The 5,885-nt window shown below is 40.9% G+C and overlaps 1 long non-coding RNA gene across 1 annotated transcript; it reads right to left on the bottom strand.

Moving 5' to 3' along the window:
* Nucleotides 1-1,328: 1,328 nt before the first annotated feature.
* LOC107836056 (uncharacterized) lies at nt 1,329-2,050 on the bottom strand. Its single transcript, XR_001661901.1, has 2 exons — nt 1,764-2,050; nt 1,329-1,603 (listed from the first exon to the last, which is right to left on the bottom strand). It is a non-coding gene; the product is annotated as an uncharacterized LOC107836056 (long non-coding RNA).
* Nucleotides 2,051-5,885: the final 3,835 nt, after the last annotated feature.

The following is a 5,885-nucleotide window of genomic DNA, read 5'->3' on the forward strand; positions in this document are numbered from 1 at the left end:
CGGGCTGACATACGGCTCTGCTGCTTTGACAGGCCGGAGATGAGCTAAAGATGGATGGATGGATAGATAGATAAATGGACAGATGGGGGATGGAATGAAGGTAATGGGGAGAGGTGAATTGTGTGGATGCTGTTGCTGGATCACTGTCAGCTGTGATGGAGTTTTACCCTGTCTGTCCAGCATTGAGAGCCAGAATGCTTGAGGTTGGTCTCCGGGTTCTCCGGGTCTCAACGTACTTGTGAGTCGGTGAACACAAGTTTCTGGTATGTCACAGACACTGAGATGCCTTTACTCAATCAATTTTTATCCGTCTTTTAATCGGAGATGCACAACTTTCTTACTGCTTGTATAAACAGTCCATTTCATTGTATTGCACAGTAAACATTATGTAGCTCCCAATTCACCAATCAGGTTTTGGTTTGGATGGATCAGTATTTTTGTTCACGTTAGAACATTATGAATACATAGAAAGAATATGACATTGTGCATTACTACTCTTGTGACGCTCGGCGACTCCCCACGGCTGTTTAGGTCCCTTTTTATTGCAGATTTAAAACGCCCTTTTCTCTTCTTTGTGGTAACAATTCCAGTAACGTAGATGAGGAATGTGTTGCGAAGGTGCCTTGCAAACAACATAATCTCCTTATAGCCAGTAGGTGCTTCAGAAAAAATTCATGGTTATTATGCAGGCCTTAAAACTATTTTAGTGCTCCTAACTCAGAAGCTCTGCTACATCGCGGCACAAACTACATGCTCTGATTCAGCATTATTTTAGCTATAAAGGAGCTGCTGCAAATCCCCTACCAGTAATTCTCAATTCCCCTTCTTTTGTTAGTGTAAACAGTCTTGCACATAGTGCTCATTGTATCCATATCAGGGCTGCTCTGGTGGGATTCCTCCGGTGCTCAGGTGTGTTATGTAAATATGGAGCCCGGATTAGACCAATGGGAGGGTATGGATAGTGTAATCCTCTCCCCTGTACATTTCATTATCATTTTTGCGTTGCAGCATTACAGGCCTCGTCCCGTTTAATAATCCCTCAGCCTCCACCCATCTCCGAGGGAAAAAAAAAACAAAAACTGAGAAATGCATCCTTTTGTAACCTCTGCTCTTCTTCCACCTCTAAATGTGCTGACTCCATCAAAATGCTTCAGAGCTGAAAGAGGAGTCGATTAACATGCGCGCATTTCTGCTCGCTCTCTTGTGTATAAGTGGAAAGTTGATGCGTTTTTTAGTGAGCACGTCTGATGTGCAATGCCATTCTGTACGTTGTTTGATAGCAAACACGTAATGCAAAAAAAACAACAAACAAACAAAAAAACCCACAATGAAATCTAAATGCAGCGTTTATTTCAGTGTAAAATTATTCCAAAACAAAGTAATGCAAAGTGTAGTTTAAGGAAAATGAGGCATGGTTTGATTTTATAAACACATAAAAGTCTAAGTGCTGTATGCAAATGTAATCGAAACCCCTGCTAATTTGGAGAACCACCGTTTGCTGCAATTACAACAGCGAGTCTCCAACAATTTTCCACAAGAACAGATGGCCAACCCCAATTCTTCTTTGTACGTTATGTTTTAGTTCAGGTTGTCCGCAGAGCATCTGAAAATTAACACATAAAACGCAAATTAAATAGATTGAAGTGTCTGGTAGGAATGTGATGGAAAAGTTCAAAGAGTTTTAAATACTTTTTTGCAAAACACTGAACATTTGAAGACGCTCTTAAAATAAATTTGATTTTAAAAAAAGTTTTGAATTGTACCTCTACTCTGTCCAAAGCGTTTGATGCCTCCATTTCCCACCTTCCAGCTGGACCCATCCTTTGCTTTTCCTGCTGGATTCTGATGGGAAGATGCAACTTCTCTTTGGGATAGAAAAAAATAAATTGTCTTTTGGATCAGCTGGGAGCGTCCCTGTCTTAGCTGCGGCAGTACGGAGGGGGGAGAGCAGGAGAAAGAGAGCCCATAATTGAGACAGACAGAGCGAGCGGGAGAGACCGCGGTACGCACCACCAGAGGTAATTAGCAGAGCAGCTGTTTGAGAGGGGGAAGCTATAGCCGTGACACTACAGGAAGGAGCTGGGGGAATAATTAGCCCGCAACACCCGTCAAGCTCTCACAAAGCGGAGATGTGTTATTTTGCTTCTGCTCTCCACTGAGGAATGCAAGACCTCCACACAGTCTTGTTGAGCTACAGTGGGCCAGTCCTCCTAGCTCAGATGGAATGGGATTGTCAGAGGTGGATATGTTGTTGTGAGTGTGATGTATCTGCTCCACGGGCCACATTTGGAGCATGTTAATTGAGTATTGATCTGACTGTTAGTTAGTAATGATGTATGACAGTTTCAGGTGATTCTATAAGTAGTGGAGTACCTGTTTTATATGTGTATAAATGTGTGTGTGTGTGTGTGTGTGTGTGTGTGTGTGTGTGTGTGTGTCTGCGTGCATGAGTGTGTGCAGTTCCTCCATAGTCAATAACCATGCACTGTATTCAATCAGAGCTCCTCGGTGGAAAGCATTACTCTTTTCTCTTTATACTTCAATCAATGCACTCCAGCTAAGCAGGCCAGTCACTAATAAGCATAACATTTCTATACAGCCAAGCCATACAAAAGAAGGCAAATAAGCCTTTGTGAAATAATAGACTTTAAACAGCAGGAGATCTATAATTTATTTATTTTTTGATTGATTCATTTTAAATGGAATTTAAAAAAGTAGTTTTTGGTCTCTAGCTAGTGTAGCTCTCCCTTCATGCAGAAGCTCACTGAAGATGTGCGCTGGAGTGAGGTTAATATACAGAGATGCTTTTATCAGATGCGTTTCCAGATGAAAGCATATAAATTTGTGAACCTAGGCTAAATCCATGTTACAGTCTGTGGCAAAACTTTAAAATTGATCTTCACAGATACTCCCCATCTAATCTCACTGATGAGCTTTAGCTAATTTTCAACGATTGGGGAACATTTCAATCTCTGGAAATTTCCAGAGAAATTTCAGTCTCAATGCAATGGTTTTGAGGTATATCTCAAAACCATTGCAGATGTAACTGCAGCAAAGGGTGGCTCCACAAATCATTGACTTAGTGTGGCCGAATCAAATGCAACCTACAGTTTAAAGATTTTATTTGTAAAATAGTTTGATTTAAGCTCTTCTGTCTGCATGATGGGTCCAATTGTTAGTGGTATCACCTCGCAGATCTTAGGTTTATCCCAGCAGGGGCCTTTGCATGTTCTCCACAGATAGTCTGGCTTCCTCCTACAATCAAAACCTTTGGGTTGGGTTGGTTAATTGCCCCTGGGTATGACTGCATCTGTGCACGGTTGTGTGTCCTGTGTCTCCATGTGATAGAGTTGGAACCTATCACATGGAGACACTCTGAATAACCCAGACAGACGTACTCTGTCCCACCTCTCATCTATTGAACACTAGTCAGGCCTCATCTCTCTCGCCATCCTGCAGGTAGGCTTAGCAAATGGATGGATGTTAACTTTTCCTTCCACTTTACAGAATCACACTATTTTATGTGGGTCACATAAAACATATTCAAGATGGTGGCTGTACTCTGACAAAATGGAGAGAAAAATTTAAGGGATATGAATACATTTGCAAGGAACTTTAAGTTTATTGTCATATATTTCCCATTGACCCCTTCTGTCTCTGTCACAGATGTTGCCCAACGTGATGCAATGACAGACTGAGGTGCTGGTATATTGGGACTATAATCTCCCCCATCTGGGAACCTAAATAAAGTTTAACCATGTATTTCATGACATTTTTACAGTGTGATAACAGTTTGTGTTGTAGTCATTGGTATATATTTGGATTGATGTTTCCCTGCAGTCACTCTGCAGTGCAGGGAGTCGTCTATGAAAACCCACCTCCACAGCTTCAAATAAAGTTACGGACGCCATCGCCATCCGTCTCAATATAGCCACTACTGGAGCAATAACCTAGTTAAGGTGTACCTTTCCAAAGCTATGCCATATACCAACATTATCTGCCTCAGAGGCCCTCAGTGTCACTATCTGAGCATCTTTCATCTGAAGAGGCAGAAATTACAGGGTAGACATGGATAAAATGGTGAAACTAATATAACTGATGTCAAAACCATGACAACTGTCTCCTGATGACTAATGTCTCAAAAGTTTAAATTCCAACTTCGATCCCAATGCTAGTGCTAGATGGCTTTCTGAAATGATGTAGTGGGTTTATTTAACATAGTCTAAAGTAGTATTGTATGTTGATCCCAGAAGTTGTTTTGTGCTTCTTTCACTGCATCTGTGGCAGAGGAGAGAAGAACAGAAGCTCCAAATTATATCATAAACCAGTATTTTATAGCAATGAACACTTTAATTCAAAAATTATACTCCAAAAATAAATGAGAATTCCTTCAAATGTCCAGCTTAATAAAGTAAGCTGGATATTTCTCAGAAAGTATTGTGCACACAGACAGCAGCAGTTAGCTTCTTCGAAGGTACAAACTGTTGATGCATCCTTTATCCTGGGTTGTTTTTTGAGTGTAAATCATTCTTCCATAAATAGTTGAAACCTATAGATGTTCTCTTTGAAGTTTTAGTTTTTGTCTCCACAGATGAACATTTTAGTCTTTACTTTATTAGCTAACTAATAACTGGATGAATTTTAACTCACATGCATAATTATTAACTGATACCAGACCTGGTATGCCTACTTCAGATGACTGCTTCATTTCTGCTCTGTATTGTGGATGAGTGCCTCTCGCTTTCAGCAGCAGTGCAGTCATGAATGGGTTCTTTGGTGCATTGACTGTGCAAGAATGTCTGTCGAAGTTTGAGTCCGCTGTGAATCCCTTTTTACTTTGCTGAGATATTAGGGCAGCTGCTCTCTTTCTCTCTAGACACTTCCAAAAGAGTGTGTGTGTGTGTGTGTGACTTTTTTATGCTCTAAGCACTCTCTACCTAGAGATTACCCTTCATTTTGCAGCAGGCTACCAGAGCTGCTGACACAGCTACTTTTAACAGGGAAACTTTGCATATGGATTGACTGTGTGGATATCTGTGAGTGTTTGCCTGTCACAAGGTTTGCAGTCCTATTCCCTTCCTAAAGCCTGCTTGTGAATGTTGTTGCTCAGTCTTTTTATAATTTAATTCTTCTTTAATTTCATTAATTACTCCTCAGAACTATGAGAGATTCATTTTTGTAGGGATTCAGTTGAGGTTTTCAATATCCTGAAGTATCACAATTCTTGGCTTTGGATTGAATCCGTGTATGGTTCGTTCTTTGGTTTTTTTCGTTTCAAAATAAAATTGCAAAAACAAAACAAGTATGTGTTTTTTTGTTTTTAAAACGGAATTAGAAAAACGGCAATTGCAAAAATAAAGAAAATGAGCTGTCAATTTCGGTTTTCATTATTTCATTTTTGACAAGCGGTCTGTCCCGGAAGTTCTCTTTGTCCGGCTTGCACAGGGGCCGCATCACACACATGATGCAGGCTGCAGGGAGACAAGCTCGTTCATTTCATGCTATATACTGTAGTATTTCCTGCCAGCCGCAAGTCAGTTTGCTCCTGTGAGAAACAAATAACACTGGTCACCGAGAAAAATGGTTAGCCTGAGTTTTTAGTTAAGTTTTTTATTTTGAAAGGCCAGAGCACGGGGGCGTGGCTTTCCACCGCAGTCTCGTCTCTGGACCAGTAAGATGGCTTCAGTAGCTATAAACAGAGGTAAGTACACTATTAATTTGTCACAAAAAGTTGTTTTAAGATGTTTTTAGGCTAGAAAGTAGCCCTGACAGCTTAATTTACGCACTTACTTATGTGCAGTTTGAAATATACTGCGGAGTTTTCGGAGTAGCGTAGCTCCGCTAACGGGGCCCGGCGGCTCCAGGCTCAGCGGGCAGGTGGAGTG

Source organism: Poecilia formosa, unplaced genomic scaffold (genome assembly GCF_000485575.1).
Source record: "Poecilia formosa unplaced genomic scaffold, Poecilia_formosa-5.1.2 Scaffold37, whole genome shotgun sequence".
Taxonomy (NCBI): Eukaryota; Metazoa; Chordata; class Actinopteri; order Cyprinodontiformes; family Poeciliidae; genus Poecilia; species Poecilia formosa.